Source organism: Pleurodeles waltl, chromosome 9 (assembly GCF_031143425.1).
Source record: "Pleurodeles waltl isolate 20211129_DDA chromosome 9, aPleWal1.hap1.20221129, whole genome shotgun sequence".
NCBI classification, from domain to species: domain Eukaryota; kingdom Metazoa; phylum Chordata; class Amphibia; order Caudata; family Salamandridae; genus Pleurodeles; species Pleurodeles waltl.
This window is the reverse complement of record NC_090448.1, coordinates 733,754,639-733,767,189: the sequence shown is the minus strand read 5'-3', so window position 1 is coordinate 733,767,189 and position 12,551 is coordinate 733,754,639.

The window sequence follows — 12,551 nt, the reverse complement described above, 5'->3', positions numbered from 1 at the left end:
ACAGTGTCTATGGTGAAGTCTAGAAATTCTAGAGACCTGGAAGGAGACAGAAGAGATTTCTACTTGTTTAGGATAAAGCCCAAGCTCTCCAAAAGAGACACAACCATATCCAGATCTTTCAAAATCTGATCCTTGCATTGGGACATGATAAGAATGTCGTCCAAATATACTATCATTCGCAAACCTCTCTCCCTGAGGTGGGAGGCTACGGCTCTCATGATCTTCGTGAAGCACCATGGTAATGAGGAGAGCCTGAATGGAAGTGCTTGGAACTGGTAAAGTTGTCCTTGCAAAATAAATTGAAGATTGGGTTGATGAACACTTGCCATTGAAATGGTAAAGTAGGCATCTTTGAGGTCTAAATTCACTAGCCAATCCTTCTCCAATAAAATATCCCATAATAGATGGATTCCTTCATCTTGAAGTATCTGTAAACTACAAACTTGTTTAATTCTCTCAGGTTTATTACAGGTCTCCACCTCTTGTCCTTTTTTCCACTAGGAAAAGTATACTCATAAAAATTATTTGATCCAAAGAGACCTGAATGATGGCTTCCTTCCGTAATATTGATTTTATCTCTTTGTCTACGATCTGTTGCTGAGCGGTAGACAAGTTCATTTCCCTTGGCAAAACTTCTTGAACTGGATCTAGCCAAAATCTATTTTGAATCCTCTTACAGTTTCTAGAACCCAAGGATCTTGTGTAATTAGTTCCCAGTTTTGGGAAAAAAATCTGCGTCGACCTACCACTTTTACCAAAGAAGAAAAGGTAAGATGATTCATAGTACTCACCCTGATATCCTGAAGAACTCTGTCCTCATGTTCTTGGGCCTCTGCCACAAACGTCCTCTTTGGTGGTAGAAGTTTGTGTTTGATCTGCCCTGGTAGCCTCTAAATTGACCTCTGGGAGATCGATAGTTTGGAAATTGGGACCTTTGTGAGCTGCGGTAGGCCGAGTCCCCTTCTGCCGGCCTGACCTAAAACACCTGCGTTGAAGACTTTTCCCATGTTTGTGTGCTCTTCATCTAAGGCTGTAAAAGTTGCTACATATTTGCTAAGTGACTTGATCATGTCCTCACCGAATAGGAGCCTTCTGGGATTTTCTGAGGGATCTTTAACATCCAGGTCCCCCAATTTTGGTTTTATCCTCATGAGAACGACTCTTTGTCTTTCTGTGTTAATGCTAGCATTTGCGTTGCCTAGTAAGACCATCGCCCTCTGGCTCCAGCTCCTGAGTAGGTCAACATCTACTGGGAGGTCATTAGTATGTGCCTCTTCCGCCATATCAATAATCATTGCAAGAGGACAGACCACATCCGGGAGGCGATTCTGACATGACTTCAGGGACCTCTCAAGGTCCTCTCTAGGATCTCTGCCCATTTTAAAAAGAAAAGTAATTAGTTCTGGTCCAGGTTGGGAGTGAGACAAACCTTGTCTTGAATGAAAGGTTTAAGCATTATGCTCTTAAAAGGTTTCTTGCTCCCCTTTCGAGTGGGTGTCTGTGAGAAAGTAGCCTCTTTCTAGCATGGTTACCCCCATTTTTGGCCTGTTTGTCAGTGTGTTTTGACTGTGTCACTGGGATCCTGTTAGCCAGGACCCCAGTGCTTATGGTTTATGGCCTGATTGTCAGTATGTTTCACTGTTTTTGTCAGTATGCTTGACTGTGTCACTGGGATCCTGCTAACTAGGACCCGAGTGCTTATGCTCTCTCTGTTCCCAAATTTGTCAAAACATACTGGTAACCCAGTATTTCATCTCAAATTGGCATACTGGTTACCCCTTATAAGTCCTTAGTATATGGTGCATTGGTACCCAGGGCATTAGGGTTCCAGGGGATCTTAGTGGACGCCAGCATTACTGTTGCCACCCATAGAAAGCCCATGCAAAGCCTTCTGCAGGACTGCCATTGCAGCCTGCGTGAAATGGTGCATGCACCCTTTCACAGCCATTTTCACTGCACTAGGTCACTTATAAGTCACCTATATGTCACGCCTTCCAACCCTGAAGGCTGGGTGCAAAGTACCTGAGTGTGAGGGCAGCCCTGCACTAGCAGAGGTGCCCCACATCACCCAGGACCATTTTCCGGGACTTCGTGAGTGTGGGGACGCCATTTTACGCGTGCACTGGACATAGGTAAATACCTATGTCCAGCTTCCAATGGTAACTCAGCATATGGCCATGTAAGGTGTCTAACAACTGGGAATTGCACCCCAATACTCATTCCAGTATTGGTTGCACAATCCCATGCACTCTGGGGGCTCCACTGTAGACCCTCAGAGCTGCCATACCAGCCTTCTGAGGTTTTCCAGGCTGCCCCAGCTGCTGCCACCTCACAGACAGGTTCCGGTTCTCCTGTTGCTTGAGCAGCACAAGCCCAGGAAGGCAGAACAAAGGATTTCCTTTGAGAGAGGGGTGTTACACCCTCTCCCTTTGGAAATAGGTGTTACAGGCATGGGAGGGGTAGCCTCCCAGAACCTCTGGATATGCTTTGAAGGGCACAGATGGTGCCCTCCTTGCATAATCCAGTCTACACCGGTTCAGGGACCCCTGGCGCAAACCTGGACAAAGGAAAGGGTAGTGACCACTCCCCTGTCCTTTACCACCCCAGGGTTGGTGCCCAGAGCTCCTCCAGAGTGTCCCTGGGTTTTGCCATCTTGGATTCCAAGGTGGTGGGGCACTCTGGGAGCATCTGAGTCACCAGTGCCAGTAGGTGACGTCAGAGCCCTCCCCTGATAGGTGCTTACCTGGTTAGGTGACCAATCCCCCTTTCAGGGCTATTTACGGTCTCTCCTCTGGGCCTTTCTTCAGCTTTCGGATTGCAATACTCCAGCAGGAATCCTGTGCATCCTTTACTTCATCTTCTACCGACGGAACTGCAGCTGAACCCTCCAGGAACTCTACAAACTGCAACAAAGAAGCAAAGACGACTTCTGCAACTATGTAACTTCAGCTCCTGCTAGCAACTGCAACATTTTTAAGGTATTGCATCGTCCGAGGACTGCCTATCTACACCCTGCACCAGAAGAACCAAAGGAATCTCCCGTGGAGTGACAGAGTCACTTTCCTGCTTCAGCAGGCACCTCTCTGCAGTGGTGGAGTGGGTCCCCTCTCCAGACGACGAGCGTGGATCCAACAGCACGGGTGGTGGACTAAAGTGACCCCAACAGTCCCAATGTCCAGCTGTCCAACTTTGGTGATGGTAAGAGCTTGGCTCCCCACGCAAGGCAGTACCCCCGTGCACTGCATGACTTCCAGTTCCCAAGGCTTGTGTGCAACCTTCCAAGAAGTTCTTCGTGCACAGCACAGCTTAGGCCCCCAGCACTCCAACCTGCGACGCACATCTTCCTGCGTGGTTCTCCGGCAGTGTTAGATCCCTTTGTGTTGTGCTGCGTGGGCCTCCATTTGCACCTTCTTTGTCTCCATGCTGTGGGACTGCTGTGCATGCTGCCTGGTCTTTTGAGGGCTCACTGAGTTGCTGAGAGCCCCCTCTGTCTGCCCCTCCTGGGTAGAGGCCACCAGGTTCCTCCTGGTCCCAGGCAGCGCCATTTTCCACTAACCGCAAGCTTGCGTGTGCCACGGCTTGTTGGTGGAATCCAGCTACACAAACCAGACTGCAATCATACATCCGGCGTGGGGCATCTTCTGCACCAATCAGGAACCCGCATCTGTCTTCTTGAGTGCATAACTGACTTTGTCTTCTCACCGGTTGTTCTCCTTTTCCACATTCATCCTGGTTAGCAGGGGCTCCTGTTCTCCCTGGACTCTTCAGTGCTTCTTGGACTTGGTCCCCTTCTTCCACAGGTCTTCAGGTGCAGGAAGCCATTGTTGGTGTCTTGCAGTCTCTTCTGGTTCTTGCATAATCTTCTGTCACGACTTCTTGTGTGTTTCAGGAAACTTACTGTGATTTACTCCTGTTTTCCTGGGCTCTGTTACTTACCTTTGGTGTTTTCTTACACTCGCAGTGCCCCTCTACACACTACACTTGTCTAGATGGGAAACTGACTTTCGCATTTCACTATGTTAGTATATGGTTTGTGTTCCCCCTAGGCCCATTGCAACCTATTGTGATTTTCACTAATTGCACTGTTTTCTGTATGTGTACTTACCTGTTTTTGGATACTAGTTTATATATTGTGTATATTACTTACCTCCTAAGGGAGTGTAGTCTCTAAGGTATTTTTGGCAATAGTGTCACCAAAATAAACTACCTTTATTTTTGTAACACTAAGCATTTTCTTTCATGTGTGTGAGTACTGTGTGGCTATAGTGGTATTGCAAGAGCTTTGCATGTCTCCTAGTTCAGCCTTGGCTGCTCTACTACAGCTACCTCCAGACAGCCTAGCTGCTAGACACTGACTACATTTCACTAATAGGGGATAACTGGACCTGTTATAAGGTGTAAGTACCTAGGATACCCACTACAAACCAGGCCAGCCTCCTACAATATCTAATCCATATTTAATACATTTTGCAACATGCTCCAAGTGGTACCACTCTGCACTCCTGAGATGCTTAATATTCTGTGGGTTGAACATTTCCTCCCCCAGGGGATCTATGATGACATCTTTAGGAGAGGAAGAAGGTGTGTCATTATCCAGAAAAAGATCATCCCCATCACTAATACCCTGGTCAAGATCTAGGATATGTTCATCAAAAGGAGAATGGTCTTGAGGATCTGCGTCTCCTACATCTGCTATTTCTATTCCACCAAGATCATCTGGTGTGTAGCGTAGGACACCTTTCCTTTTTGTGCCGCTTGGGACACCCATAGTTTGTGAGGTGCTTAGACCTCCCATTCTTTTTGAGGTGCTAGGTCCTTACAATAATTTCAAGGTGCTTTGACCTCCCATCTTTTTGTTAGGTATAAGCCATTTCTCAAGATGTTTTGACTTCCTCTTTCTTTTACCCCCTTTGTTATCACTTGTGGGGTTTACTTCTGAAGAAGAAGCAGTTTCCCCTTCCACATGGGTATTTTTCCGAGTCAAAACCTCATCAATAGTCTTTCGCACACACGTGCGCATTTAATTTTGAATGACTCTTTTAATTATGTCCTCATTTACATTTTTAAAGGACATTCCTGAGACCTCACCTTCCTGAGAAAGCATGTTAGCGATTTTAATTACATATAATATATATTCCAACAACTTTAAAACTTTCTCTATGTTCTAAATCTGTCTCTATGACTTGTAGGAACACAGTCATCAAAGAAAATTTTATCTGTGATCTCAAAGAAGAAAGGATGGTTTAACTAAGTGGTCGAAACTGACTTGAACATCTGACAGGAGCTGCAACTGTCAAATGACGTCAAAAGGTTGCTGCATCTGCATGAGCCACTTCTAAGACGGAGAAAGCGAAGCAAAATGGCTGCACGTTGGACCCACGTATGCCGAGAGCCTTGCTGCTGAGTCAATTCCTCTAAATAAGATTGACGTGTCATCTCCTTGAGAGACGCATCGATCGGAAATCCCCAATCGCCAAACGGCCAGACTGGGGCCAAAAGCACACCGGCTCCCGCGATCGGTTGACCAGATCAAGATGCGCCCTGGTGAATGAGCGCGAACCACTGCGATTGATCCAGCCTCTCAGGCCCAACATCGGGGCGTCAGCAGCAGTTCAATCTTGCGAGTGTGCTCCGGCAGCAGTTGCGAACGACCCTAGCCACATATCGGTGCGGCCACACTAAGACTAAGAATTCTCACAAAATAAACTAAACATACTGGTGCAGCCACACTAAGACTATTTAATTTAATGTAATATTAAGTTCTCAAAATCTGCATAAATCACAGCCCTGCAATGCGTAAGGTAGCAAGCAGAAAACTTTGATACTTAACTGCGAGGAACAGCATTTAAAAGAGGCAGAATGTTGACTACATGGACTCATTATATGTTATGAATGTTCTGTTCTGGAATTTTTTTTAATGATTTTATGTGCTTTAAAGTGCTGCGTGGAGTAGCATTAAAGGAATAATGCATAATATGAGCCTCTGGTCTTGAAATGGAATCCTGTTTTGTTTGATTAAATACACTAAAAGTTTGCTCCACGTATAATAAATCTAGCCCACATATAGGGTACGCATGATCCATGTATGATTTGCCTCTTTGTTTACTAATAGCTTTGCCATCAGGGCAGGAGTGTTTCTCAGTTTATGTTTAAACACTCACTTTTAATAAATATATTACTAAAGCATGATGTGGTAGCGCACAGTCATTTACAGACCGTAAATTTCCAAGAAATGTCCAAAAACCTTCCCACTAACGCGCAGCTTTACTGACAAAAACTATATAGGGTATTAACAACAATTTGTGAAAATTGGGTTTCAGAAAACATTTATCATTTGCACATCTCCAAATAAAGTGTTCTTACTTTTTTTCCATCATATTAAAATATTTTTTCATCACACAGAAGTACAAAAAGTTGTCTTTCATAGCTACTGAAATATATTTTGAAATGTTTGTAAAGTTGACTTAGTTATATAAATGTGTGTGTTACGAAAAACCTGATACCAAAAGCCTTTCCTTTCACATAGGCCAGACAGTCACCTTATAAAATCCTAGAAATCTGCAGTCACAAGGGAAAGTATTTGCATTGCAAGAAGACAAACTGACTTTTGACCTTTGTCTCTGAACACAGAGCAAATGTGACAAGAATAAGATTTAAAGGCATTTTAATTGCAATTCAGTTTCTGACTGAACAGAACACGGTTCTTTGTCCACTGTCAGAAGGGGCCAGTAGGATCTAAATATAGCTCGACCTCATAAAATAAACCTTGCCAAAGCAAGTGGTCAAGTATATTTTTCAAGCCTTGCAGGGGTCAGTATCTTCTGGACAATTAGCTCTTGGAATTGAGAGGTACTTGTGCAAGGGGACCCACATATTTCAGGGTCATGAACTCAGGGGAGGGAGTTCAGCAAAAGTAATTAACAGGTCCCTACAGTATATGAGGTCTCGCAATAACTCTTTAAATGTAGGCCCTCGCCCCTGCTCCATCTGCACGCTATTCTTCTCTTGGCCATGAGGAGGACCAGAGCCACATATTTCCGTCTCTCACTCTCAAAATCTACAGTATGTTCTAATAGGGCCAGCAGTGGCATCGGCCAGATGTTCTGACCAGTCATGCTAGAAAGTACTTCTGCAACTTCTTCCCAGTATGCCCAAATCGGCACACAATCCCAAGCAGAATGTAAGAAGTCTGCTTGTTCCTCATCACATCTCTCGCATCTACTATCAGGACATAGTCAGTATCTATGCAACCTGGCCGGCGTATAGTAGATACGATGCAAGAATTTAAAATGTATAATCCTCAACCTACTGCTTGAGGTAATGCGCTCAGTCTGATGGCAACAATAAGACCATTGCACGTCTGTCTGGGTGAGGTCAAGTTCTGAGTCCAAGTGAGCCCTTGCGTTTCCCCCTCATTTTGATGATTCAGATTGCGCAGAGTGAAAGAGGGCCGATATCAAATGTTGAGGACCCACGGCGTTGAGTAGCATGTGCTCCCTTGGAAAATCTGGAGTAAGTGCTCTGACATTATGCTGTATTTTATTATATACAAAGATATCTAGTGGGGTGGAGTGGTCTTAGCGAAAAGAATTAGCTCTTTCCACAAATGATCCCTCAATATATAGCTCTCCCCAGTGATATGTATCAGGTTTACGGAGCGTGGCCCTGCATGTCCCTTCATGGGTAACTGGCATTGCAGGGTGGAAGGGCAGAGGAATCAGGGGGATGTACAGCAATGACCTTCCCAGCTTCTTAGCCAGTCTCTCACATGCATTTTCCGTACATGCGACTGTCGAGTCTTGGGTGCCTGCCCTGGCTGTATGTGTCCCCAGATGCGCGACACTGGGAATGGGGGCCATGTATTCCTGATCTATAGCCAGGTGAGGCATACATTGGGGGGATTGTACCAATAGATGACGTAGTGCACCTGGGCGCACAGATAACAGAGCTCCATATCTAGGGCTTCAAAGCCGCCGACCATGAAGGGCTGCACGAATACCTCCCACTGAAGACGCGGTTGCATACCAGCCCATGCAAGTCTATAATCAGTTGTGTTTTTAAGCCAAAAAAAATTACTCCCCGGGTGATAAGGTATGTTGAAGAATAAGTATAGCAACTTGGGACAGTATGACCATTTACATTAGGGCAATAAGACCAGCAATTGAAAGGGGAAGCGTAGTCCAGCGTGTTATTTTATCCATAAGTTCTTCTAGGGCAACTCCATAGTTGTCTCTAATTAATTCATTATGGTCTTGCGTTATGACAATACCGAGGTATCTAAGGTCAGAGTCACACCACTGAAGGAGAAAATCCGGTTGAAAGTGTGCTGTAACTGGCGTGAGTGGAAACATGGATGATTTCCATCAATTACTATTGATACCAGATATTCCGCCAAATCGTACAAGTTCATGTAATAGCTCATTGAGCCTGATCTGTGGATCTTGTAAGTATAGGGTAATATCGTCAGCATAGAGGAATATTAGTATGTGCGTAGTAGGATATCGGATATCATAGTCCTGGTGGTGCTGGCGCAGTTTAACCGTCAGGGGTTCGACCGTTAATGATAAAAGAAGCTGCGACAGGGTACATCCCTGCCATGTGCCACAAGTAATAGAGAAAGGGTCCGAAGCTGTCCCATTCAGATGTATCCGAGCAACCAGCTGAGAGTAGAGCAGGGCTACCTATGCCAGGATCGGACGAAGAAAGTTCACCGAAGTACTGCCATCAGGTATTCCCACCCTACCGAGTCAAATGTCTTAGTGGCGTCCAAGAACTCCGCTGCTGCGGCAAGGTCTTGATCAATATCCTGCCTGAGAGTGAAGACTGGTCGGGTCTTACCAAAAAAGACATCAAAGGGTGTAGCCTGCTAGTGAGAACTTATGCCAGGATTTTAACGTCACTATTGATGAGTGAAAGGGACCAATATGAATCGCAATTGTTCACTGGTTTCCCTGGTTTTAATCCAATAAGTACCTTTCAAGGAAAGTGATCTCAGCCAAACTGACTTCCCTTCTATGTTTGCTGTCATGTCTATGAGTTTCAGATGTCAGAGTGCTGGACATCAGAGATAGAGTATTCACCCTGATGGGGTTACTTTCCACATTTCAAGAGGAACAAAATGAAATTCATGTGTTGTCCTTTCTTTCCAGATTCACCAAAGCTATTTGCAATATGATGCATTAAAAAGCTATGAGGCACTGACGGCGGATATCCCCCCATGGTGAATGGCAACTTCTTATTGCCCTCAAGAAACCATATATCGCGGTCTCCTCTCCTACCATCGCTCGATGGTATACATGGGCTATGCACAAAGCTGGTATTGATATCAAGGCGTTTGGTACTCATTCTGTCAGAGGGACATTGGCCTCAGAGGCGTTCTCTCTGGGAGCTCGACTAGAAGATATCCGGAATATGGCAGACTGGTCTTCTGACTCTACCTTTGAGAGGTATGACTTTAAACCAGTCCCCACCATTGCATCGCAGGTCGTAGATAAGCTCTCAACTAGCTTAATCCTCACCTCCGGTCCTGACATAGAATGAAAAAATTCCTAGCTACCATAACAGAAAGTTTCAGTTCTGTTAAGGACATGGAGGCAAGGATTAGGCCACCCAACTTTACATAGGAATGCTCCCATCCCAGAGGGAAGAAGATTTTCATAAAGGTGGGTACAATGATACATTCAACATGTCAAACTGTACAGGATTGTTTTAACACACATTCATCCGTGTTTCAGCCCTACTGTTGTATGATGATTGATTCAGACTGATTCATAACCTGCGCTTTCTCAGACAGGTATAGGGTTTTTATTTGCATGTCGTTTATTGTTTCTTCAGGATGACAACTCTAAGCAAGACTAAAGACTATATAAACTGGTTTCTGGCTCAGGAAGAAAGAGAAGGCAGCATGAGGGACATGGGGCTATTAAGGGGTCCAGGGGTGTTGATTGGACATTTCTTTGTTGACTTTTTTTCAAGGCTCATGGGAAATGAATTCTTTGTTTCCTGGTTAAAATGGCTGCTGTGAGTAATAAAGTGAAGAACGTACAGCATATTCCTAGCTTCCATTCCCTTAATACAATTGAAACTTTCCATTAAGATAGCTAGGAAAATGTTAATTCCCTGTGAATATAAATGGCTCATCTCTTTGCTGGAAGCAGGGTTTCTTAATTCTGCAGCTAAACTAGAGAGCGGTGTCCCTCCTCTAGTTTCCTTTTTGGAGTGGGGTATGATTAATAGAGATACTAATATGGGTCAGTGTGTTCTTTTTCGTGGGTATATGTTAAGCATAGCTGGTAGGAAAGCTGGACTGATGCCACATATGCTGTTATGATTAGTACAGAGTATCTTGGGAATGGATCTTCTGTGGAAAGTAAGCCGAGGATTTCAGACAAAGAAATAGATTTGCTATGTGATGGATTTCTTTGCAAAATGTAGTGAATGTGCAAAAGATCTGTACATTTTCTAATATTCCCAAACTAGAAAAGATAAGTCAAAGGTGCGAAAGTTGAATTTAGGCCGCCACAAATATAAGTTATGATAGCAGCATTGTAGCAAGTGCCTTCCTTCAGTGGAACTGCCTTCTTTACTTGAAGCATGGCTCCTTGTGCTTGCTCCCGGTTGGCCTGCTATGCTGCCGCTGTCCTGCATCCCCTATCATCAGCTGACTCCCACCAGCACTGGCCTCAAACAGAAGTGAGTGGTTTAGCAATCTTGAAAATTTCCTGTTGTTGTCACGGATGCATATCACTGCCTTATTACAGTGATCCAAGTACATGCCAATTGAATTGAATAGAATTGAATTGACATTTTGTAGGGAAAACCTTTACCAGCTACTTCAGAGGTGAAGTATCCTGGCACTAAGGTGGAACAGGAAGGCAAAAGAAACCTTTCAATCACAGTTAACACCCACATAAACCTATTCTGTAGGAAACACAGGGATTTGGAATTACTATCTCTCCACATCCAGGACATATCATTTGGGGTCATGGACAACAAGTTTTCATGTTTTTTTTGTCCTTGGGATAAGTAGGCCCAATCTCCTGTAGCACTAACCGTTTGCCTAGCAGTTTATAGAGAAAGGAACTGCCTGCAGTTGAGGTAACGTGTATCCATAAACAAATGCAGTTCAAATTTGTATTTATGGTTCATTAATGAGAAGCCTTCATTATTAGCGTGAGCGCTGTAAATAAACGTTTTAAGGTCACATTGCACCACTGACAGTGGTTCCAGTAAAAAATACAAAAGTGTACAAACATTTGAAAAGTTTAACAATATGAGGCTAAGGATAATGCTTCCAGAATGCTCTCTGATTAGATGCAAATGTTTGCAGTACCTTGCAAGCTACAGTGATGATTCTTTGCTTTCAAAATAAAATGTTCAGAAACAGATGCAAGCAAGAAAAAAAGGTTTCGCTACTATGAAATTTTAGGTGCTATTTCTTTGAAGCGTCATTTAGTAAAATGTGTTGATGCATGCTAGTATTTCCCAAAAATATTCCTAATGGAAAATCTATTGAGCGTTTACAAGTTCACTTTTCCTCCAAACACTTTTTTCCCAACCCTGGAAGAACTTCTACTTCTGCCATTGTCAGGAGTCAATCTCCATCCTTTCTCATTATGGGAAAAGATTAGAGAAGAGCTGGTGAAAATCCTTAAAACATGCAAGTTTGTAGGTTTGCAGACCGAAAGGCATTCCAGCCCTGGAAGTATTGTTTACTGCTTCTTCCAGCTCCAGTATTTAGGTCTGCAGAATGGTGGCAAAATAAAGAAATTGCTATAGTGGGGATTGAAAGTGCAAGTATTCAGGCCTTAATGTAGTAGTAGCCCTGACATGATCAGAGAGGCTATTCTCAGAGCTCTTACATAACGAGATTGCTGCTGTAATTTCTCACTGCACTACATTGCACCAAAGGGACAAGTAGATTATTTTTACAGGACAAATAGATTTAAGAAGCTACCTGTCCCATGGACAAGTAGATATTTTATTAAATTCCACACCCCTGAGATAATTATCTGGCCGCTGAGCAGTGAAGAGAGAGGAAGTGTATTTTTCTGGCAGCCTGCTTTGTATGGATTACCAGGTTGTTGATTGGACTTGTTGTTTTAAGGACTCATGCATTATATAATTCTTCTGTTGTTGTATGGCAGTGTTTTATATCTGTTGGATTGTTGGGAATAAATAAAGAAAATAATGTTTAATCTCAACCACCAGTCCTGAGATAGAATTGTTAGTGCAGTTTTGGCAGACATACTTGGTTTGTGAACTGAACTCACATTTCCAGTTTATTTACATATTCCATGAAACGGCATACCTTTTTCGTCAGTATGTAGCATCCACGACAATAGAGTTTGTGCTATTTATAAATTAGGTATTTGCCATGTTGTTAAATCTAATCATCCTTTGTGAATTAAACAAGTGGCACAGTAATTTAGGGAGTTTGGAAAACTGTAAGTCATATGATATATGTGTATATATTTTATAGTTTTATTATAAAATAAATTTGAACATCAAACAATGCACTCCCCAGTATTATAATAAGCATAGTTTGTACA